The sequence below is a fragment of the Mauremys mutica genome, chromosome 7, assembly GCF_020497125.1.
Source record: "Mauremys mutica isolate MM-2020 ecotype Southern chromosome 7, ASM2049712v1, whole genome shotgun sequence".
Classification (NCBI taxonomy): Eukaryota; Metazoa; Chordata; order Testudines; family Geoemydidae; genus Mauremys; species Mauremys mutica.
The window spans coordinates 76992927-77018772 of NC_059078.1; the positions used below are offsets into that span (position 1 = coordinate 76992927).

Sequence of the window (25846 nt, forward strand, 5' to 3'; positions counted from 1 at the left end):
CTGATACAGATTAACACGGTTACCACTCTGAAACTTCTGCACATAAGTAACTTTACTTGCATGAGTAGTCTTATTGAAAGCAACTCATGCAAAGTGTTTTCAGGATTGGGTCCATATTAGGCAATAATTAGAGCTATACTGTCAACTACTTTAGACCCAAAATCTAGGTTTGCAAGAGCAGCAGATGTTTTACAAATCCTAATATGAAACCTCTTTTTTTTAAAAAGTTTCCATTCCCATGCTGTACTGGAAACCCTTACAAGCCATGTTCATTAGAACAAGAAAGGCAAAATGTCTATGAGCATAAAATTGGCCTCAAGTGTTACCTTCCAAACACAATGAAAGTAGAAGTAAAATAGGGGCATAACACATTGTCAGGAATTAATACTTGAACCTGTGCCTGTCCAGTCACAGGGCAGCCTATGAGCAGAGCTGAGATACAGCAGCTGTGCTTGATTGACCACTCTGATTGATAGCCAGAGTGGTCAATCAGGCAAGATTGCTCAAGGGCCCAACAACAACAACTTATCTTTTGATGCTCAATGTACATGCTTACAGCTGTGATCTTTCCTCTACTTGTCCTGCTGCTAGCCTTGCTCCAGCCCTGTTCCAAGTCTTGCTCCTGTCCAATCCAGTTTTGCTCCTCTGAGTGGTTCCCAATAGCTGGTTCCTAACTCCAGCGCTGACCTGTGGTACTTATTCCTGGCTGCTGAATCCAGCTTTGACCACTAGGCATGACTGTCTCTGCTCTGACCATTAGGCATGACCGCCTAGTTCCAATTTGTGATACAGATTAGAAAACAGGAGCTTAAAATTCTTTCAATTTAACACACTGACTGGATTAATAACAGAGGTAAATATAGCTTTAATAGACAAGAATAAATTGTATAGTCATATCAGCATATGGATTTCCTATTGACTTCGATAGTAGTTTGTTAAGGGCTGTATTTGATATGTGACTTATTTTCACAGTTTTCCTTTAATAGGAGTAACAAAATATCAGTGAGATAGTTGGTGAGGTATAACTATACGCTAGAGCAATATTAAAGTTTGGTCTATTCTGAATTCTACCAATCAGCAGGGAATGGTCAAAATAAGGGATTGTTTTCTGTGTAGTTATCATTACTGGCAAATACTTTGGAGATATGACATTACCCCATGTATCTGCAGCAGAAATGTGATTTTTTTATGTGTGGGTATTCCAGGATTTGCCATCTTTTTTAGTTTAAAAGATTAAATTCTATGTGGAGACTGTACTTTATTTAAAGAACAATTACCGTAGCTTCTGCCATTTATGCTAGTCTAAAGGACTAATAGCTTCCATTTGTCTTGGCATAAATCTAACTGCTTAAAATGAACTCTCATGGAATTTTCATAACAAAAATAATTCTGAAATGCTGTCTTGCAAAGTAGCAGCTTAAAAGATTGACAACTGCACCTCAGTGATTGATATAATTCAGCTGTGATTATAAAGTGTGACATTTCTGCTACTCTTTTTTCACCAGCCCTTTTACAAGTCCCCATCCCTCTCAACAGAGTCCCAAATACAAAGGTTGTTATCGGTAGCCTTGGTTCAGTTATGGAAACATTGATATTACAAGATTTGAGTTTTCTCATATCTTAACCTTGAAGGGTGATTATGTTTCATAAATATGAAAGGATCTTAATTTGTGAATGCTGGAGGTGCCAATGATTTATTCAAGCCTTACTCATACGTGAAGGAGAGCTAATCACTCTTTGCTTGTGCAGTATTCATCTATGAGAATAGATTTGCTTTTTCATTTAAAAAGCTAGTCTGTTGGTGCTATGTGCTCTTTGAGTGAGAATCAACCCTTTAAAATGTGTATGCATCATTAAGGTAGAATGAGCATGGGAAGTAAATGGTCCTCTCTGTACCTTGGGGAATTAATGGGTAGTGAATTGTTGCAGGGCATTGGTGATTTAAGACTTTCAGTTACGTCATTTGCTGGTGGTGGGTTATATTGCATTGTGCTGCTATGCTTTACATTTGTACATCAGTCTTGTTGTATTTTAAAGTAATGTCAAGGGCACCTGGAGCATATGAGTGGTTGCCCCTTTCTAGCTTTATGTATAAGTCTAAATAAATAGAATTAAAGTTAATGTGGGGACCAGACTTTTGCCATTCAGCTTGAAGAGAATCAAATCAGTCCGTGGAGTTGGTAGCTATGCAACTAAAAGGAAGATGATGATGCCATTCTGTTTTCTGTGGCATGCACCTTAAGTGTAGAGAAGTCCATTTCCTTGTGCAAAGGCGGCTCTAGGATTTCTGCCGCCCCAAGCAGGGCGGCACGCCGCGGGGGATGCTCTAGCAGTCGCCGGTCCCGCGGCTCCGGTGGACCTCCTGCAGGCGTGCCTACGGATGCTCCACCGGAGCCGCAGGACCAGTGGCCCCTCCACAGGCATGCCTGCGGGAGGTCCGCCGGAGCCGCCTGCCGCCCTCCCGCTGGGACGCCGCCCCAAGCGCGCGCTTGGCGTGCTGGGGTCTGGAGCCTGCCCTGTCCTTGTGACAGAAGCAGCCTGCTCCAGCTTAGCATGTTAGTGCCTCACTATCAGGAAGATGTTATTGTCCTTTGTGGGTTTTTTTCTTAATCTGAAATACAAGCTGTCTAGACTGTAAAAAGGATAAATTATAGTCACCAAGGTATGTTTTTAAACAGATAGACCTTCGCTAATGTGTCTGCTTCTTTGGCACTCTACTCACCTTGGATCCAAAATCATTGTTTCCTGTGCCTTTCTCATTTTGAAATAGCACACACTGCTAATGATAACCATCAGTATTTGTTGTGATGTGTGGCGGTTTGTTTTCACATGTTCTGCCACTATTTTTACCAGTTCTACCAGTCTTGGTACCAAAGTCTACCCTTGTGTGCATGGGGGAAGCTCTTACTGAAGTCAACAGTAGTTAACTGCATGCATCCAATAAAACAATTTGGCTATAAGCTCATCTGGTCATAGGTGAAACCAGAAAATAGCTGAAGCCTGAGAATCAAATTTGACTTGAAGCACAATTGTAAGATGCTCATAGAGTGACAGAACTGGTCGTGTTTTTAGTGTACTCCCAAAGCCAGGTGAAAAGCATTTCTAGTGCTAGCACTTACTGCTTCAGTGCAACAAAAAATTAAACAGGCTTCTGCTTCTATTGGTGCAGCTGGGTGAACATTTCAAATAGTGACCATAGCCAGATGTGAGGGGATGGATTTTTGTCTTCCCAATGCATCTCTTTATTTCTTTCTGCATGTGGGCTGTTTTCTGGTAAAGGACATGCAAGCTTACTTTAAACCATCTTTCTGAGAACTTGATGTATCATATTTGCAACTTTCTGCTGAGCTAGTAATATTACATTGTATAGTCAAAGCTAGTAGTTTTGGAACAGCTGCTTGATAGCCACAACAATTTGTGTTTCTTTCAATGTGAAGGGCACTGCTTCTACTGTAGAAGAGTTTTAATACAAAAATGTAAAATGTCACCTGCTCACTTTCAACCCACTGGGGCCCCATGTCAGGAAAGCTCTTAAGGACTTGCTTAAGTTCATCCCTATTCAGGACAAGTACTTAACTGTGTTTTAAGTCTCATTGAAGCAAATGGGATTTATGTTTAAAGTTCAGCATGTGCGTAAGTGTTCTCCTGAACAGGGATGTTTTCCTGAATTTGAGCCCAGGCAATTATAACAGAGAAACACTTTACTGCAGAGTATGTAAGCAATAGTGCATGACAGGGATAGGTGTTTTGTATGGGTCTAGAACATAATCTAACTAAAAGGTGGGAAATGTGAAGGATTAGTCCAGCCAGCACCCAAGAAGTATGCTGTATTGTGACTCCACATTCTGGAAGGTATTATGGCATCTTTACAATGGCTATTTTCACGTTTTGACTAACTAGGAGATCATAACTGTAACAGTCAGAGCTAATCACATAACTCAGAATCATTATGTGCTATTTAGATTGCGCTTTCTTCAATTATTTTATGTCAGGCCTCAAACATCCAAACACATTCAAATGGTTATTTGATGATAAAAATGTAAAACCCTATGGTTGGATCTGTTTTCCTCATTAATCTGTATCATACTAGCTTTGACTGCAGTAAAACTCGGAGATAACTAAGTACTGTCTGTTCACTGTGAATTAGTGCATTATGCATAGATTGTAACATTCCCTGAGCTGAATATCCTCTACATGTACCAAATCCTTTTTCCAATATGGTCTTCATTGCAGGAGTTTAAAACCCCTATTTCCCCCCCTTTTCTCCTAATTGTTTTTCTGGAGTCATTTGAAAAGAAATTATAGCAGGCCAGTCTCTAGCTTTTACATGTAGTGAATCAGTATTAAGTGCATTTAAGTGACTAATACAGTTTTAATCTCTGTTAAGCTTCTAATAGTTTTCCACGAGCACTGTCCATTTTCCTCTGAACTGAAGGGGAAATCTGGATTACAGAAGAACTATAAAGTGCAGTTATAAATGTGGGGGAGGAAGGTATGTCTGTGATAAGATTAATGATGATGATGAAAAGTAGACAGTGTTTTAACCTGTCTCTGGTTATTCAGTTAGAATAACAGATTTCACACCCGCTGTCATACATTATCAAGCCTCATGGAAGATGTGCATTGGAAGTAATTTATTTTAATAGACTGAGTAAACTCTTAAAACCCACACTTCTGTAATGAAATATATTTGTGAGGAAATGTTCAGTTTATTCGAGACTCACTGCTTCCTTTGTGCTCTAGATAATTAGAAAACAAGAAAAAAATTGCTAGTATGACTGCAGAATTCACCGATGAAGGGAGAAAGAGCCCCTTTAAATGAACCCAAAGGTCTTTGAAATAGTGCATTGTTAATGATCAAAACAATACAAGATTGGCCGTATGTAATAAAATGGTGTCAAGCTACTTAGCTGGAGCTAAGAGAATTAAATTAATTAAAGGCAGATCCCCAATGAGTACAAGCATCCACTGATCAATATAATGTGTTTTAAAGGGGCGGCGGGGGCACGGGGGATCTGTTTAGAATGCTAACATCAGACCACCTGCCAGAAGCTGTTTCAGGCTTGACCGTGTATATCTTCTGCAAGCCCCAATGCAGTACAAAGCTAATAGCATGAGCCTAGTACAAATGGCATGTAAAGCTGTGCAGAGGGAATAGCAGAAAACTGAAGAGGAAAAATGTGATTGTTAAGGAAATGACGGGGAAAACAGAAAACATTCAGGACTGAATTTTCTAACCTGCCAGGGCCCCTTTACACCATTCCAGCAATGAAACAAAAGCCTTGGCATCAAAGTGGCTCGGGGCCTTTGTTTTTTATTTGCCTCAGATACTGAAGTTACTCTTGTAGTAGCAGAATTAAGTGCCCAAAATCTGTTGACTTTTAGCAGAAGCTGGGAGCCCAAATGCCCTTTGTGCTTTTGAAATCTCCACTTTTCAGGATATGTTTAAAAACTCATCAATTTTATCTGGTCTGCATGACTGGCAATGTCTGACAATAATCACTAATTTGCAGGAGACAGACTAAAATTATACTCAGATTAAAATATGGCATGGGAATTGGAGTCACTAGTGCCTGGCAATTAGGATGATAGTGAATTTTCTTGTGGGCTCCTCTGTCTTGCTTACTTCTGGAATTTTTACTTTAAACTAGCAAAGAGGTAGTAAGAGCTGCATTTTGTTTGCTTTCTAAATCCTCTGAAACTACTGTAGAGTTGTCATAAACTGTTTTGGTCTTATAGAGTAGGAGAAACATGTTTGGCGCCTGATGCTTACCTCTGGAGACCCAGTGGAGAATTACCAGAAGTATGTGACACCTCCCCTGCAGTGTCTGACTTCCTGTATGGAGTGGGGCCTTTCCACACTAAATATATGGATTTGCTAGTGACTGTATCCAATTCAATAGTAACAGTTTGTTTGAATTTAGTGGTTTGACCCACTTGAAGCTGAATTATGATGTATCTGTCTGGTTTCATCATCTGTCTGGTTTCATCTGGTCTATTTTATCTAACTCTTGGAGCTTCCATTGTCATAGTATGTAAGTGGCAGCACAATGCAAGTTAGGCTCCAATCTAGCTAAGACCTAATGGAGGCATAACTTTACCCTGTGAGTAGTTCTGTTGAATAGATTGAGGCTATTTATGAGCATAAAGTTAATCAATTTGCTTAAGTATTTGTAGCTCAGGGCCTGGACTGGCTCCTAAGGTTTGCATTTGGTAACATTAGGAGCTATTGCTTTTGATCCTCATTGTGAAAGGTCACCATATTCAGAACATCAATATCTGGTAAAAATTTCTAACCAGTAAAACTAATTGAACACCTTTATAAAACCTCAACCCAATATTCACATCCCAGTTGTGTTTGATATTGTACAAATATGATCTCTACTTCAGCAGGGGCGGCTCTAGACATTTCGCTGCCCCAAGCATGTCGGCATGCCGCGGGGGGTGCTCTGCTGGTCGCTGGTCCTACGGCTCCGGTGGACCTCCCGCAGGCGTGCCTGCGGAGGGTCCGCTGGTCCCGCGGCTCCACTGCAGGCACGCCTGTGAGAGGTCCACTGGAGCCCTGCCTGCCGCCCTCCCAGCGACCGGCAGAGCGCCCCCCCCACAGCATGCCGTCCCAAGCACGCGCTTGGTGTGCTGGGGCCTGGAGCCGCCCCTGTACTTCAGAGTTTATAATCTAATTGGAGACACAGCAGAGAAAGTGAATGTGACAAACAAAAGAAGGGAAGGGGAGAATGAGGATAACTTCCTGCAGTTAACTAGACTAACCAGTAGGCTTGGGATCAGACACACAAAGTGCCTGGGAACACTGGGATCAGGTCCAGTGCACCCAGCTCGATAGTTACCAGTCATTCATTTTTATTAATATTAAATACTAGCTGCCACAACTCTTTCCCTCTATTTTGCTATAATTAGTTGGCTGATTCCTTGTAGGAGTCCCAGCAGATGTCTTGAGGAGAGAGACAATGCACATGAGTGTGATGGAATACACCCTACACACTATTGTAATTTTTGTACAAAGCATGCCTTGTAAAGTATCATTTGAAAACTCATAATTTACTGATCAGTATTGTCCAGATAAAATGTGTAGCAACACTGTATGTGAAGTTATGCGATTTCCCTGTATGATGATATTAACACATGTTCCAAACTTCACAGCCCTGCCCAGGCAGAAGTCAAGTCTGTCCTAAACAAAGGAAGGAATGTGTGCTAGCCATAACTTGTATTTAAGCAGTAGACCGTTATCAAGCAGAAAGGGAAAATAAAGGAAGTTCAAACAGGTGAAAAAACCCAGCAGGGAATATCCTTCCACATACTGTTTTTTGGCTCCTGGTTCTCAGCTGAAAATGTTTTTTTGTCAAGAGGAGGGACAAACACTCCAAGGCACCACTTTCTGCTTCCACACCAGAGAAGACAAAAGGAAGCATTGTTGGACTCTGAGGGAGGGGTCCTGACTGGAGAGGTTGGCCAGTAATCTGGTGGAGCGTGTGGTGACAATTTTTGCTCGAATCTAATATAGCAGCAACTGGGGTCCATGGACCCCTGGGGGTCCACGTTGGGTACTCCAGGGCATCTGCAAATCATGTCTGGCTCAAGGGGGTCCGTGAGTTGTGTCCAGGGCAGCTAGCCACACTGATCAACTCTTCCCCCTCCCTCCCAGTACCTCTTGCATACTGCGGAATAGCTGTTCAGCAGTGTGGAGGAAGTGCTGGGAGGGAAGGGGAGGAGCGGGGACGGGGCATTGTTGGGGGAGGGGGTGGAAAGAGGTGGGGAAGAGGAGTGGCAAGGGTGGAGCAGGGGCAGGGCTTGGGACTGAGTGTGGTTGAGCGCCCCTGGGGAAAATTAGAAGCTGGCTTGGGGGTCTGTGAAAAAATTTAAATCAAAACGGGGGTCCTTGGGCTGCTAAAGTTTTGAGTTCTGCCGTAATATACTTTTAAGTTGGGCATCAATAAGTGTTTTATCTTTATTTTTCTTGTAACCATTTCTGACTTTTATGCCTCATTACCTGTTCTCACCTGAAATCCATCTCTTTGTAGTCAATAAACTTATGTTACTGGTTTATCTGATCCATTGTGTTTAAGTTGAAGTATGTGGATAACTATTTAAGTAAATAAGCTTGCACATTATTCCCTTAAAGGAATAATGGACTTTGTACTGTCCAGGAGAGGACTGAGCAGTACAGGACATATATTTCTGGGGGAAGATCCAGGACTGGGGGTGTGTTGAGGTCACCCTGCAGTGTAACCCAGACTGGTGAGAGCTGGCCAAGATGGGAGCGACTACAGCAAAGCATTGTAAGGCACAGCCCTCCATTAGTTTGGATTGTGCACCAGTACGTCTCAGTGAGGTAATATCTTTAATTGGACCAACTTCTGTTAGTGAGAGAGACAAGCTTTTGAGCTCTCACAGAATTCTTCAGTTCTTGAGGAGAAGGCAGTTGTCTTTACATACCAGTTCAGGAGAACATTCTGTGCATAACAGCTGGCAAACTCATCAGCCATGGTTTTGTTTTAGCTAGTAGCATTGTTGAATTGTGGTATAGGTAAGTGGCAATGCTGAGTATGTCAAACTTCTAGAAACTCAGAGGGCATTCTGATAAACCTAGCTGTTTGAGCAATCGTATTAAGATTTTTGTAGTGTAATAGTAGATTAGTGACCAAGAATGTGCTAACTGCTTTATAATAGATTTAATTTGATGAACACTGTAGTCCGAGGTCATGATCTTGCAACTAGTAGGGACCTAGTATGCAAATATGAGATGAACTGCTTACTGGAGCAGAAGTAGGTCCAGGCTAACTGGGACAAAATTGAACAAAAATGCAGGTGGAGTGGAGGACAGAAACAAAACAGATCGGGGTCATTCAGCTGCAGTGATGAATCCATATGGGGATGATCCTGTGTGCTCAAACTGTTGTTGCCAAAGAAAATGGCAGTTGGAAGCAACTTGATTCCAAAGCTTGCAGCTGATAAGAGTTCCAGAGGGATAGGAGTAATAGTGTCTGGCAATGTGTGAAGAAATAATTAAGATATTGAACTGTAGCACAGTTCTAAGTTTGTGTGAAACAAAAGATCTTGTAACCAGGAGTTTTGAAGTATCTTAAATAGAGTGACAGAGACAACAGGCTTAAGTCTCCACTGCCTTGCTTCTTGTGTAGTCCTTTATAACCATGTGAAAAGAGTGTAAAATATTACCAGATCAGAATTCTCCACTCACATCAGTAGTAGCATTTTACATCTGCTTTGCAGACGTGTAAATGACTACACCAGGGGGAAAAGCAATAGAGAATCTGTAGCCTAATGAAATTTAAATAAATTCAGTGTATTATCAGTGTGCCCTTTGGAGAGGTAACCTCAATATTTTGTTCAATGTAAACAATTTCTAAGGTAAAATTTGGTGCATGAATGTAATAGATTGTAAACTGGGTAAAAGCTGTCAATTGTCAAAATTGCAGCTCTCGTTTTTAATGGTTAGATCTTTTGCATAGAGCAGTAGACAAGTACATATTTGTGTTTGTGAAAATTGGTGGGTTTTTTTCTTCCTTTTTTCTTCAGGAAATCTGTACTTCTAACATTGTTTTACTCTGGTTAACAATTGAATCATCCCGTGAAGAAGAGAAGTTACACTATATTATCTTCATTTTGTGTTGCAAACTTGTTTGCTACAAGGATGTGATGTTAATCTTGGCTGTTAAGTGTTAAGAATAAGAGGCTTGTGTAATAGTTCAGGCTCATGGAAAGAACATAACCTATGGGAAGGCCTACAAAAGGATGAGTCAAATACTGCCTATATTCGAGGTTACTGATTTCAGTGGAAGGAAGTCTGAGACTTTCCATGGACGAAACCTTTCCCCCAGGTTTTCTTCCATAGTTGTGAATTTCTTCACTTATAAGAGCTTTCAAGAACTGTATTAATTAACAAAAGGAATTATTTTCTTTCCTTTTTATTAGTATATCACCAAATTATCTGTGTGGTCTTGATGGATATGACTCATAGGGTTGGCGATCTTGCAATATTTCCATATAACATAATAGAATCTAAATTACTAAATTGAATAAAATTATCCAACCAGCTAGCAACCTACTATTTTTTTGGAATGATCTGATGCAAACTGAACCAGATTGAATGGGAGCATGAATAAATGCAGGAAGTGTTCCTATCTGGCAATGTTTGGAATGGTTATATGATCTTAAAATTCCCTGATTAGTAAAACATGGGTGGGGGGGGAGAGAAGTGGGGTTTGGGAAACCAGACATTCCATAGTCCTGCAAAAACAATGAGGAGTCCCTGTGGTACCTTAGAGACTAACAAATTTATTTGGGCATAAGCTTTTGTGGGCTAGAACCCACTTCATCAGATGCATGGAGTGGAAAATACAATAGCAGTTGTGTGTACACACACACATAGTACATGAAAAGATGGGAGTTGCCTTACCAAGTTGGGGGGTCAGTCTAACAAGACAATTCAATTAACAGTAGAATACCAAGGGCGGAATAATCATTTTTGCAGTGGTAATGAGTTGAGTTCAAACAGTTGACAAGAAGGTATGAGTACAGTAGGGGGAAATTAGTATGGTAAAATTAGTTTTTGTAATGACCCATCCACTCCCAGTCTTTATTCAGGCCTAATTTGATGGTGTCCAGTTTGCAAATTAATTCCAGTTTTGCAGTTTCACATTGGAGTCTGTTTTTGAAGTTTTTTGTTGTTGAAGAATTGCCACTTTTAAGTCTGTTATTGAGTTACCAGGGAGGTTGAAGTGTTCTTCTACTGGTTTTTTAATTTCCTGATGTCAGATTTGTGTCCATTTATTCTTTTGTGTAGAGACTGTCCGGTTTGGCCAATGTACATGGCAGAGGGGCATTGCTGGCACATGATGGCATATATCACATTGTTAGATATGCAGGTGAACGAGCCCCTGATGGTGTGGCTGGTGTGGTTAGGTCCTATGATGGTGTCCCTTGAATAAGTATGCGGACAGAGTTGGCACTGGGGTTTATTATAAGGTTTGGTTCCCGGGTTAGTGTTTTTGTTGTGTGTTGTATAGTTGCTGGTGAGTATTTGCTTCAGGTTGGGGGGCTGCCTGTAAACAAGGATTGGCCTGTCTCCTAAGGTCTGTGAGAGTGAGGGATTGTCCTTCTGGTTAGGTTGTAGATCCTTGATGATGCACTGGAGAGGTTTTAGTTGGGGGCTGTAGGTGACAGCTAGTGGTGTTCTGTTACTTTGTTTGATGGGCCTGTCTTGAAGTGGGTGACTTCTGGGTACCCTTCTGGCTCTGTCAATCTGTTTCTTAACTTCACCAGGTGGGTATTGTAGTTTAATGCTTGATAGAGATCCTGTAGGTGTTTGTCTCTGAGGGATTGGAGCAAATGCAGTTGTATCTTAGCGCTTGTCTGTAGACAATGGATCGTGTAATTTGGTCTGGATGAAAGCTGGAGGCATGTAGGTAAGTATAGTGGTCAGTAGGTTTCTGGTATAGGGTGGTGGTTATGTGACCATCGCTTATTAGCACTGTAGTGTCTAGTGTTGAGAAAGTGGATAAGGAAAAGTTATTTACTTATTCCCATAATACAAGAACTAGGGGTCACCAAATGAAATTAATAGGCAGCAGGTTTAAAACAAATAAAAGGAAGTTCTTCTTCACGCAGCGCACAGTCAACTTGTGGAACTCCTTACCTGAGGAGGTTGTGAAGGCTAGGACTATAACAATGTTTAAAAGGGGACTGGATAAATTCATGGTGGCTAAGTCCATAAATGGCTATTAGCCAGGATGGGTAAGAAGGGTGTCCCTAGCCTCTGTTCGTCAGAGGATGGAGATGGATGGCAGGAGAGAGATCACTTGATCATTGCCTGTTAGGTTCACTCCCTCAGGGGCACCTGGCATTGGCCACTGTCGGTAGACAGATACTGGGCTAGATGGACCATTGGTCTGACCCAGTACGGCCTTTCTTATGTTCTTATGTTCTTATGTTTAGGAAGTTGATCCCTTGTGTGGACTGGTCCAGGCTGAGGTTGAAGGTGGGGTGGAAACAGTGCTGCACTAATCCTAGAGTAAGTCTAATAGAAGCCAAGAACTTGTATAGAGGAATGGTATAAGGGGAGTTAAAAATCTTTTAAAATTGCCTTTGCATTTGTAACAAATGAATTATGTACAAGAAATAAGCTATAGTGACAACACACAGCAGAAGTAAATGATCTGATTCTGTAGGAGCTGAATGCAAAATTCGAATGGGACCATCTCTAATATTGAAGGAAGAAATGAATGCTCTCTGCTCACAAGATTATGGTTATGTGGATATGCAATTGATAATCCAGCTGTCAGCCATACAGTGCCTCAGTTTGTAATGTTCTTTAATAGATAATATTGGTACTTAACTAGGCACACTTGAATATTTTCACAGTCATCAACAAAGGACTCTCCTGGGTTTATTCTAATACAGATAACTATAGTAAGCGGAACAATAGCAACAACTCCATCATAACCAATTGGATCTCAATGCCAATAGCTTTAGCAGACTATTCCTTAGGAATGGACTGTTAGTAATTACAGTGGAGCTAATTAAATATAAATCCTTTTCCTGCTTCTCCAGAAACACTTTTGCTTCTGGTCCCTTTCTTAATTTTTTGAAAAAAGTCCCCTGACAGGTCTCATTAGACAAGCTTGTTAGTTGATGCAGAGGGGTGTGTGTGTGTGTGTGGTTAACTTTAGTCAAGGATAGTGCAATGTGCTTCAGTTGCTAGGGTTTTTCCTTTCTCTCGTTCCCTCTTGTTTACTTTCATCATGTGTTCCTGTTGTCCTGTTGCCCAAAACAATAGATGAGTGATGTGAGTGAAAGCCAGCAATTCATCTGCCTTGGTTGATTCTTATTTAATCTGTTATGGTTTATTGAATTTAATTACTTTTAAATTATTAACTTAACCTGAGCAATGCTTGAGGGAGATAGTAACCCTGAAACAAGTGCCTTGTAGTAGTGTTCATGAAATGTGCCACGTGTTAGTTCTTGCTGTAGAATATTAGGGGGATATAGTCTCCTTTGGACTCATGGGCATTTATACAAGGAACTTCCAGGACATCAAGTAGACAATCTATGGCAATATATGAAGTTGTTTTTGATAATATGATAGCACCTCATATACTAAGATGAGAATATGACCTGTAGCCTTCAAAACAACACACTGTTGGAGAGATGTTGAATGACCCTCACATGTTGTAAAACTGAACATTTGTATGAAATAACATATTAATATGAGGCTCAATATTTACAGGTGCCAGAGACTCTGCATAGACCTTCAATGGATGTTCTGAAAAAAGGAGTCAAGTAGCTTAACACTAGTGATTAATATTGTGATGTTGTGTCATTGACTGAAAGTGCAATGGAAGGTCCAAAAATTTGTGATCACCAAGTAATTCACATTTGTTGCTATGTTACAAAGCATACTTATTGAGACCTTCATGGAAACACTGGGAGTACAACACAGTCCCCTCCTTCCTGAGCCAAAGGGTTAACTCTTAGCAGTATATGCTTATGACTCACCATTGAGCAGTTCTGATTTCAGCCACTGGAAGTCTACTAACCATTACCTTAAGCTGTTTTAACAAAGCAGAATACCTGAGCTTCAGGTTAGTCAGAGTTTCTGTGTTTCAGCACAGTTGAAGAGGGAACAGCACTGGCAAAGCCATTGGAAATGCCACCTGCTTCAGTATTAGTAAAATACATTCAGTTTGGGGTTATTAAAGTCAAATCTTTCTCTCTGTTTTTCTAGGTTAAAAGCCATTTAATTTCCCTCTACCCCACACTATATATAGATGTATTTTTATCCCCCACCACTGTGAACTAACTTTTTCTTGGGTGAATTCCCTGTGTCGCTTCTTATGACTCTGCATTTTTTTTGTATGTGTGCTGAATATGTATTTGGTAAAATTGTGACATACCAGCTTTCAAAGTCAATGTGCAAAGTGAAAAATCTTAGCTTTGCATAGCTCTGGTCAGAAGGGAAAAGTTCATAACAGATTTAATTAGGATTAATTTTATACTAAAGCTAGTACTGTAACAAATCTGTTTTCTCTCCTCATAAGGTTTTAATAAGTTAATGGTGTCAAATCCTCTCCTCAAATGTGTTCGTAGCTCCCATGACAGTCAATAAGAGCTTCATGCATGCATGCGAGGGCCAAATTTTCCCTTAATTCTTTTAAAGTCTGTGGGCCATATCTTGTCATCCATCTGTGTGCAGAACTCCCATTGAAAATGATGGGAAGATATAATCCCTTATGCCTATATTTTTCTCTCTCTGTGCTAATGGGCTTTCAAGACTAATTATGGAAAAATGCATGTTTATTAGCTGGGGACCAATCTAATGCACCGTGAGGTCTGTGAACTTCAGTGGGCATTGGATCAGGCCTCTAATGCTTGATAGAGAATAGACAGAACACTATACAAAACTCTGTATCCAGTCACTCATATAGAGTATAACAGTCACATGTATTAAAAAGGACTCCAGAGCTACTTTCGGTCTCTTTAGGTTTGACAAGGAGACAATTTCCTTTCTGCTACCATCTTTTCAGATTGGATATCAAGCTGATTTAATTCCACCATGCAGTCAAGGCCTGATCTGAAGCCCATTGAAGTAAATAGGAGCTTTTCTATTGTATTCAGTGGGCCTTGAATCGGACCCTAAATGATGAAGTAATTCTTCCGCTCTACTCCACTCTGATTAGGTCTCAACTGGATGCTATATTTCCGGAAGGACGTGGACAAATTGGAGAGAGTCCAGAGAAGAGCAAAAAAAATTATTAAAGGTCTAGAAAACATGACCTATGAGGAACAAAGAATCCTGTGGCACCTTATAGATTAACAGATGTCTGTTAGTCTATAAGGTGCCACAGAACTCTTTGTTGCTTTTTACAGATCCAGACTAACACAGCTACCCCTCTGATACATGACCTATGAGGGAAGATTGAAAAAATTGGGTTTGTTTAGTCTGGAAAAGAGAAGACTGAGAGGGGACATAACAGTTTTCAAGTATGTAAAAGGTTGTTACAAGGAGGAGGAAGAAAAAATGTTTTTCTTAACCTCTGAGAATAGGACAAGAAGCAATGGGCAGCGAGGGAGGGTGTGACGGGTCTGGCACCACAGCGCCCCTTTGTGGCAGGGGAGGGTGGGGTGCCAGAGACTCGTCTCCCAAGTTTCCAAGCCTGCCCTCTTTAAGGGCATCCTGTTGGGTCCTAATGGCCGGTTCCCCCGTGCTTGCCCCAACTATCAGGGCAGTGTGGCCCAATGGCCAGAGTCCATCTTTCCTCCTCTAAGGCGGGGAAGTGTCGCCTAATGGCTGGAGGAGTAGGGGGACCCGGGCCTGCCCTCTCTACGAAGACCCAGCCCAGGGCTCTCCTAGTGGTGGGGTTACCCTTGCCCTTGGCTCAGCGGGGATCCGCCTGCAACACGCCGAGTGTCAGTGCTGCTTTAACGTGGCTTGTCCCTAAAGTTCCCCTGGGTCACTTCCTACCCTCAATGACGTATTCTCCACTCCCGGGGTGTGTGTGTGTGTGTGTGTCCTCCGGTCCATTCCCCTCTGTCAGGTCCTCTGTCTGTGACACAGGGTGCGTGCCGGCTAGACTGGATCCTGGAACGTTGGCTGTCCCTCCTCAGGAGCTGGCAGTGTGTGTCCTTCTCCTCTGGTGGTCAGCCCAGACTGAGCAGCTTTGCAGGCTTTTATACCTAGTCTCCAATTGGAGCATGCCCAGCAGGGCTTCCTCTGCCAGGAAGGAAAGGTTAACCCCTGTGGTGCCAGTGCGGTGCCCCTCTGCCCTGTCACAGTTGGTCATTAGGAAAAACTTCCTAACTGTCCGGGTGGTTAAGCACTGGAATAAATTGCCTAGGGAGGTTGTAGAATCTCCATCCTTGGAGATTTTTAAGAGCAGGTTAGACAAACACCTGTCAGGAATGGTCTAGATAATTAGTCCTGCCACAAGCGCAGGGAACTGGACTAGATGGCCTCTTGAGGTCCCTTCCAGTTCTATGATTCTATGATTTTGATGGATCTTTTCACTTTCTCATGATTTTTTTTCAGGGCTATGGTCATGTCTACTCCTCTTTTAATAGGTTTGGCAATACCTATAGATAAGAGTTAATTTAGAGAAACAGAGATAATGCAGTGTCAAGTTCCAAGAGGTGGCTGATCTATAGACGAATTTAGTGTGTACTAATTACTGTGTTTTTAAGGACTTGTATCCCATAATTGTAAACTATACTACATACAAAATACACAGAGGTGGGAAATACCTGGGTTTTATTTTTTTTTTAATGTGATTGGCATATGTTTGATTATGATTGTTGATTTCAGGTCCATGTGACCTAGTACATGATGAAGAGTGATATCTGAACAAAATGTGAGAAGTGCCTTAAAAGCAGTTAAAGTAAAAATTCAGTTTTAATCCAGCATGCATGTGCTATATATTGACAAAAAAAACTAAACAGTGTTTCACAATGATAGGATGATACTCTTTAACTTTATTGGTTTATGTTTCAGAAAACATTTCATATAAGAAGAATGTCCTTTTAAGTCCACTCATCATTTAAAGTGAAATTCTAGGGCTCAATCTTGTAGTCCACACTCTTACGATAGTCATTGGGAATTTTGCCTAAAATGAAAGCCGTGGACTCAGACTTTTTTTTTTTTAACTTGAATATCTATTCTTTTGGTATGCTATTGTTTCCTCTTCAGGATGACTGGCTCAGATCCTCCACCTCTTCCTCCACCTACAATTTCATAATAAATGATGAACTTTGATAACAGCATCTTTTGCATCCCCCTTGAAAGGCCAGCCATACTCACTGTGGGGTAATGTCATGATTCAGAGAAAATTTGAATCTGAGAATGAAACCTATGGCGTGAGATCAGAGGGATTTTACATTGGTATATTTCCCTATGAATGGCTTACATCACACTACAGTTTGCCTGTTTTCCTTTAAGGAAATCTAGGGTACATCTACACTGCAAATGAAGATGTGAGAGTAGCAGTTGCAGGGGCTTCAGCGCATGCTTGAAGCCTGGGCTGCCACATCTTCACTATTATTGCTACTCACTCACTCTAGTTAAACTAAAGCTAGTGTAGATGTGTCTGCCTGCACTACAGTCACCTTGATTTGCTGTGTAGATGTACCCTTAGAGGGAAAGGGTCTTATGGGTTAATAATGTCCTGGAGCTAATTTGTATGAATCTCCCAAATCATACTTATCAAAGCTTCATTTTTTAATGGCAGGGACTCGGGCTATCCTTTCCACTTCTGTGGGTACAGAGGCTATTGCTCCGACAGATGACCCCAGGGGACACAAGAACTGACTTTTCAGAATCATTCTCTGCTCTCAACACAGGGATCCTGAAGAAATTCTTCCTAGGGATTTTGGGAGGCAGGAATGAGAGGACTTACTGTTGTGGAATTCTCTCCCTGATAAATATTTGTTGCCATTACCTGCACCACCGACCAATGTATCCTGCTTTTGAGAGAAGATTAGACAGAAACCCTGAAGATTCAGTGTCACAGACTTTCCTGCCCTATGCCCCTCTCAGATATTTTCTATTTGGTGCACTTTTGCCCTGGTTCTGCAGAGAGCTACTCCTCTTTCTTCCTCTCTATTTTTTATTTGTCTCTTCTAAACCTGGTTAGGTTTTGTGGGGAGAGAGTGATTTTAGGAATGCAGAATGCTGGGAAGTTGAGCTCTAATGGATAGCAGAAGCATGAAATCTACATTAATGTGCTCAGTATTCTTGTTTATGTAGTCTCAAAGTTTTTCTCAGTGCATCACAGGTCTATTAATCAGGCCTTCAGTTATTTGAATAAAAATAAATTGCCTATTGCATAGTGTGGCATAAAATTAATTTTGTTGCAGAGTAGACGAGTGTCTGTGAAACCTGCCATCAAACTGAAGTCAGCTTTGTCCACAGAAAACAGATATAGATGTGAACAGCTACACCTGATGCACAGCCCAACTCTCCTGGCTTCCATATCTCTTTTCGCCCTCCCCAATATTTCCTAATACATATATAATAGTCTCTCAGTTTGCCCTGATTCTTTTTGTGTGTGTGTGTGTGTGTGTGTGTCTGTGTGTCTGTCTGTCTTCTCTCATTCCTTCAGGCCACATTGAATGTTTCCTTTCACTGCTTTCATTACTTGTATTTGTATATTTCCATACATGGTGCTTTGCCAACACCCCCAAAAAAGGTGCTTGCTCTAAACAGTTCACTATGTAACTGAGGTGTGGTCAACACCTAAAATTAGGTTGGCCTGGCTATCTTGCTCAGGGATGTGAATTCATACCCTTGAGCAATGTAGTTAGGTTGACCTAACCCTTGTGTAGACACCATTAGGTTGATGGAACAATTCTTCTGTTAACCTAGCTTACTACCTCTTTAGGGGGAGGGTTTACTATAGCGATGAGAAAAACTGTTGCTTTAACAAGTGTTTATGCTACAGCAATGCAGCTTCAGTTGTGCCACTGTAGTGCATGTAGTGTAGACACTGGGTCACAGTTCAAGCAGGGAATGAATGTCCTCTGAGATCAGTGTTGGAAGGCTTAAACTTTTTTTTTTTTAAGAACAAGGTATGGATACTTAGCAGATGAGAAGTGGGAGGTTAATTCAGGTTGGGGGGGGGGTGATATGAAAGAAGGCACAAAACTGAGAACAAATAAAGGAAACAAAGTGTACATAGGAGAGACTGGGCGCGGGGGAGGGGGGGCGGGTAAACTGACTGAGCAGCCCCCAAGATTGTGAAACCACCACAGTGCCATTATGCAGAAGGACTCTAATGCCTGCATACACCATATAGGCCAGTGTGGAGTGGGTAGCTTAGGGAGGGCGTTTGACCACTTAACTTGCAATCATGCAGTTAGCAGCCATTTACTGTGTGTGGCTAAGGCCTTGTCTAGGTACAAAGTTGTATTGGTTTAACTAATTGTATGGCTTTAAAAATGATTTAGCTAAACTGATGTAGACCCCTGTGTGTATCAGTTCCTTGATATAAGCCAGGTTTAAATTGAATTGTGTCATCACAGGATTTACATTGGTTTTTAAACTGATTTAAAGTTGAAGGGGTATAACTTCGAATATAGACACGACCTAATTATCATCCTTATTCCTTCATGGGTCAGTGGTTAGAGTGCACTCTGCTAGCACCTGAGTCGCTCCTAAAACAGACCTTTTTGCTCAGGTGTTGTGCAGTGGCGAGGTGGGGCAGTTCATCTCCAGTGCAAATATTAGGCACCTATTAGTGGATTAACAGTGGACTTCAATTTCCAGTGTTCCCATTGCATAGCTTTCATGGGCACTGAATTCAATGATAAAACATGAAAAAACACCCGAGAAGTACTCCTGAACCTTAAAGACTTGGAAGAGCTGTCATTGAGGTGCAAAGGAATAAAAACAAAAGGGAGTTTTTGTTTTCCTTCCTGGAAGATAGCTGGACTCAAAGTGACTGACTGGATGTTCCAGTCCTCTGCCTTGTGTGTTGTGGTGGTGACAGTAGGTGAGCAGAATCATATCATAATGGCTGCAGCATTTTCGTTAAGCAGAGTCCCATGGATATTCTGACAGTGAACCTATGACGAGTTGTTCTCTGGATCATAACAAATGTTTTCTAATCCCATATTTGATTTTTAACACACATCTACTTGACCAAAGGCTGCTCACACTTGAAAATCCATTCCTCCTCACTTTCTTGCCAACATTCCAGCACTGAATTCCATGCTTCCAGGATGTCATTGTAAATAGCAACATTAATATCTAAATCCTGGCCAAAGCACTGTTTTGGCTCTCCGGCTATTAATTTTTTTTTAAAATAGATACTACCAAAAAAAGCTTTGCTATCTACCTTTAAGAGAATATTAATTATGAGGTTATCACAATGGGAAAGGTTACAGTTCAGGACTCAAGCCTGCCTACCAGTAATAAAAGTATCTTGTAAATGAATCTTAGCATTGGCTTGAAAGAGGCCAGGATTTCATTCTCTCAGTCTCGTGAATGTGACTCTTTTAATGGGAGCAGGATAAAGCCTTCAGTTTCTGTGGTTTAAATCTAGACTTCAATAGTTATTTACAGGGGTGCTGGAACAATTTGCATAATGAGGGTGCTGAGAGCCATTGAACAAAACTGTAAACCCTGAATATGATGGAAAGCACTTCAAGCCAGGTGGTGCGGCAGCACCACCGACACCCCTAGTTCCAGCATCCATGGTTACTTAGGTTTTACACCAGGGTAACTGAGATCAAAATCTGTCCCTAGACCTCTGCAGTATACCACAGTAGGTTTAATATGTGAACTAGTTCCCCATTGTGTCTAGATAGAGGCATATTTTTTCTCCAGAGGGAAAAAGTAAAGGTATTTCTCTTTCTTAAAAACTTTGTTTTGCTTCTTGTTAATAAAGATTCCTTTGACTCCAGAACTAGAATTTTGTATTTTTTTATAGAATTATGTTTTTAACTCAAAATTATTATTATTTTTTTTAATAAAGGGTGCAATTTTTTTCTTAATTAAAAGACTGCTGGATTACAAGGAGACAGGTAGAGAGTTCATATTTGGGTACTAATATGAACCATGGACAGTTTCACTTTGTGAAAGTGTGTCCTTTTTTTTGCTATAACTCCGGGGGTGGGGGGAATATTTTTTAATTTACAGCACTGAATTTACATAATGAGCACAATTACATATAATTATGTCATCTCATAGCTGAAACTTGTAATTACAGCATTACACCTTGTAATGCTATCTAAAAATCCACATGAAACTTGGTGGAAAAAAATATACTGGTTACACATAGTAGATAAGTTTTAAAATAGAAAAAAGCAATTAAGGCCCAATCACTTGCCTTTTCGGCACTGATTTCAATGGAGATGGGATCAGAATTTGTTTTTTTAGTCCAGCAATTTTTTTTCCTGTTTGAATCTGAAAAACCAAAAAGGTGTCTGAATGCTGTAACTTGGGTGAGGTAAAATTTGGGGTGGGTGCAAGGGGAAAAATGGAAGTGATGCTTGCATTTCAGAGAATTGAAATAAAAACACATTTGAGGACACAGTGGGCTATATTCTCTATTCCCCTATCTCCCCCACCCTCTGTTTTTTAAAAAAAACATGAGTGGATAGTCAAAGTTTGGGACCCTGATGATCCACTTCTGAGTAGAAAATGATAATAAAGAGTGGTATTTTCTTCTATACAATCTTACTTTATACATTCATTGTAAGTAACCATTAGTATACACTGGTGATTTGATATCAAGGAGGTACAGGGCCAAAGCATCATTTGGGGAGCATTAAAGGTCTTTTGTGCTGCTAAGGGCTGAATCCAGCTGAAACTGACACATTTTAATAAGTTCGTAGAATGGGTGTCAAAGATGTCAAGTGAGTTGCTCAAGGCACTTATGTTGTGTCATAGTTGTGTGTGGCCATTCTTGTTCTGAAATATTCCACATGTGCATCTGTGAAACTTCCCCATAAATGGGTGTTGGGGAGGGGGACCGGAAACCACCTTCACATGACTAGGACTCTGCCTGACTAATTTTATGCAAATAATTTTTCTATATTCCATGTCGAGGGCTCATGCTCTATATTTCTGGCTCACTCACACTCTGATTAATGTGCTGCTGGTCTTCCAAGCTAATATCTGAGACCCGATTTTTCTCTTTACAGTGGTGTAAATCCACTGACTTCATTGATTTTTATGCCTGGTATCAGTGAGAAGGGAATTGGGGCTATTAATAATGGAAAATATTCAGTGCAGGCTTTTCTGCGTTCTCAACGACAAAGCACAGTGGGCAAGAGGTGGGAAAAATTCTTTTTTTTTTTTTTTAAATATCAGGGTGAAAAACTCAAAAGGTCCTAGCTATCCAGTGTTGGTAGCTAATCCCTTTTAAAAGCAATGGCAGTTTCTTGCAGTCTCCTAAAGGAAGCAAATCTGGCCCAATTCCACCTTCTAACAACCCCCTCTTCTGTTGCCTTCTGAGAGCTTCTTTTGCTTCGTCAGTGCAAGGTCAAAGCTTGATCTCATAGTGAGTTATCTTGTGACAGATAATCTTGTTCACAGGGCTGTCTTTCTGCAGCACAGCCTTGTCAATAGCCCCCTCTTTGAAGAATGCTTCCTGTGATTCATTTTGCAGTTGCCACCTACTTACATATAAATGGGCTTTCTCAGGCAGATGATGGCTGTGCTGAATTCCATAGCAGTCAGCATACATAATTTCTGAGCAATGGTGGACTCTCCAAAAAGGGGCTGGATTTTTTGCTAATAGTCACAGAAGAAAAATGCCACACTGGGGTTTTGCCCCTCTCTCTTCCCCTTCTCCACTGCAATCCTCCCCTAGTAACTGTCTACATATCTGCTGACCGTGGGCATTTTCCAGCTGTAAACATGAAGTTAAACCTCTGAGTATTGTCAAATGTGGGCTTGATTTAATACATTGCAATAATAGGAATATGATATGAAGCCATTGTCCATTACCATGTGCACATGGAGGTGTATCTATCAGCTCCTTGTGTGACAACTTCAGGATAAACTGGGTGCCTATTTCTATCTCTTCTGAGTAGATTAGATCAATAATAGATTGGGGCAGGGGAGGGAAGGAGAGAGAGCTCAAGGCACATGCAGAACTTTTTTTTGGGGGGGGGAGGGGTATAGTTAAAAAAATTATGGTTCAAAGTAATCTTCTAACAAATCGGGTTGAAAGCCTTTTGTGTTTGACCAAAATACCACGATGGGGAACAAATGATAGACACAATTAACTCCACAGATGTAATTAGATAAAACACACTGCTAGACCATATGTTCTGAGAAATGCAGCTGAGAGTTTTATGTGTGAGAAATGTAAATTGGGTTGTTAATTATTCATAGACACAAGTGATCCAAGATGTATGTTTGAAATATCTGGGTTGGGTTTGGTGTATTTTCATTGTTTCTGTGAAGATTTGACACAACTTTTCTTTTCATGTTTTTTGGGAGACACTGATTGAATAGCCCTTATTTAATATTGAATATTAATATTTAATGCTGGCTGCCCATTCGTCGCCCCTGTGGGTTTGGTTAAAACATATACACACCCATCACAATTAAGATGATTGTGAGGGGAGGGGAAAATTTTCCTCAACGAATATAAGCTGAATGTGTAGACTGCTGTCAATCCCTGTCTCTCCACCTTAAATAGAGCACAGGGCTGGGAGGAACCTGCCAGTGAATTGCTGTGTAAACTCCAGCACACTGGTTAGCCAGTCTGTTTGTTCTTAATGGATTAATATAAGGATCCTATAGGAAGAATGCTTGTGGGAATTGTTTTCAGAACATCTTGACATTCAGATGTAATGTGATGGGGAAGCCAAAGGGAGAGAGTGATTAATTATTATTGATTGTGACTTAGACTATGTACTCGTGCCAGGGAGTAGGAGGAGTAAGAATGCTTCTTATACCACATGGCAAGCTATCCTGACCTGGGGCCGGGTATGCAGAAGTAAACAGCTACACCCCTGCTTACTCACTCCCTGGAGTAGGTGGGTGGGGACTTGGGTGGAATGGGCTGATCCTTGTTTATCCTCCCACCTCTTCCTTAATTCACTGCTCTGTGCAGCTGAGCTTGCACATGGGGTATTATAACAATTTCTTTCTTGCTTCTCCTTGCTCCAAGGGATAGTGACTATGACTCAGAAGAATGTCTCTGAATTATAGTGTATCCCGTGGCTTATCCTGGGATGGTGCAGTTTATGCACCACTACCCATTGCTCAGGGCTGTGCTTAGAGTGAAAATCTAGCCCATAGAAATTTGTAAAACACAATATTTTTTTTCAGAGACAGTTAAACACCAATATCATATATCCTCTGTTCCCTAATTCTTTATTATCGTTAGGATTTGCAGGAAAGCAGGATTTATTTTTCTTAAGAATTAGTCTGCATCATTTGCTTATTCCCCTCACAAATTGAAGATTGATACCCAAATTGGTGGCTGTGGAACTCTTGATACCCTTACCCTTACAAACAGATGGGTAATAAACTGAAGTGAGCAGATGAACACACGAGGAAACCAAGATCTGGTGTTCATGAAAGTCTCTCTCCAGTAACATACAATGGTGGAGAGGAGCAATAGAGACCATTAGAGCTAGGTAAACTCTCCAAAAGGAACACGTCTGAACATTTGCATGAATAAAACCCTTACATTTGCTGTATTACTTACAACTTCATTTATTTTTGCAAACATTCATACCAAAATTTTCACATTTACTTGCAAGAATTCTCAGGGGAAGTGAAAGTTTCTTGAACCTTTATTCATGCAAAGATGATTCATGTCAGAAGTGACTTCATGTTCATTTTGAAATCTTTAATTACAAGAAGGGAAATCCAAGTTTAAATCATCCAATGAGGGGATAGAAAGAATGCCAATAGTGAAAGGGAAAATTTTCTGAACTATCTGAAGCTGAAGTAAGTTCATATAGTGTTCAATGAAAACTTAACTGATGTTTACAGACGTCTGTTGTGTTTTGCAGAGAAATCTCAAACGTAAATTTGCTGGATAACTTTATTCATTAGAAACAGATCACTCAGCTGTAGATACTAAATAAAGACTTTTCCTATGTAGTATGTCTTTCAAAGTCTTATTATGTGAAAGAGTGAAAAATTCATGTGTACAGTGACAAAAAGGTGCTTTTGGAACTTCCAACTTATAGCTTTTATATTTTGTTTTCCAAGTGGCAATACATTACTTCCCTGACCTGCCATGATATTGACAGTCGATCATGCTGTTATTTCACAGGAGATCATGCCAGGCTACTTTGTAAGAAAGATGTGCCATAATAAAGTTATATTTTATATTCAGAGACAAGTATGTGAGCACCAGGCTCTCAGACCAGATGCACTACTTGAATTTGGGTTCACTAGTGGTTTAAGGGAGGCTATAGGTCAAGCATGGCTCAGGCATGGTTCATGATGGAAGAAGGTAATTCTGGGAGTTCTAGTCTCCAGAAAGACACTGAGAATTGTAGGCTGTTTCAAGGCATGCTGGAAGGAGTACTAGGAATATAAGGAGCAGCTTTGCCTCAGAAGAAAGGGAGGCCTGGAAGAGGCAGACCAGGGTGTAGTGCTACTCCAAGAATGCTGTGGAAAGAGTCCAGAAGAGGCTGTGAAAAGGACCTTGCAAGCTATCTAGAGACAAGCAGGAGAAGAGAAAGGAACCCTGAGAGGTGTAAAGAAAAAGACCTGAGGCAACACAGTAATGGTGTGTGGGTTTGGACCTATCCACCTTTGTGCTTGTTTAGGGGGGCAAGCCAAAGTATCTAGTGGGAAGAAGTCCTCTTTGCTCCTCTGCATTGACCAGGTGAAAGCTATGACCTAGGGAGAAGCAAGAGACTGTTTAGCCCTGCATCAACAGGATAGAAGATTGTCTATTCTGGGGAGACCGAAGAACATTTTGTGATTTTTACATGGGTCTCTTTTGGTTGTCCTTTGGCTAGAAGGCAAATCTCCACCCCTTCCCCCCCGCCCCCCCCCCCCCCCCCCCGAAACAAAACATCTAACTCTTAAACTGTGTAGTGTTAGACAACACAGCCAGTGTTCGTCTCATCCATACTGGCCTAGTGCAGGACCAAGTCATCTTAACCACTGCTTCTATAGTGAGCTGAGAACATCATTGGACTTTAGTTAATGTGGGGTTGGTGAGTGTGGTGGGGGATAGTATGTTAGTCAAGTTCCACTTTCTACTGATCTCACTACTACATGCCATGAAATAGTATTCCCTAGTCATAATGAGACTAGGGAGAGAGATTCCCTCTCCCTCCACAGCTGTACTGTGCTCTTACATTTGCTCTGCTGGCTCCTAAAAGACTCAACACT

At 41.0% G+C, this 25846-nt stretch overlaps 1 protein-coding gene across 11 annotated transcripts in view; it reads left to right on the top strand.

The window, feature by feature from the left end:
• Positions 1-25846, top strand: part of GRID1 (glutamate ionotropic receptor delta type subunit 1) — an 845000-nt gene that overhangs the window by 63488 nt on the left and 755666 nt on the right. The window contains exon 1 of one of the 11 annotated variants that reach the window (XM_045025241.1): positions 766-853. The exons of 9 other annotated variants lie outside the window; for them this stretch is intronic. The gene's annotated coding sequence lies outside the window, so the exon portion shown is untranslated. Of the gene's footprint in view, positions 1-765; positions 854-8454; positions 8543-25846 lie in introns of those variants that run through there. One more of the 11 variants, XM_045025236.1, reaches the window with a different exon arrangement.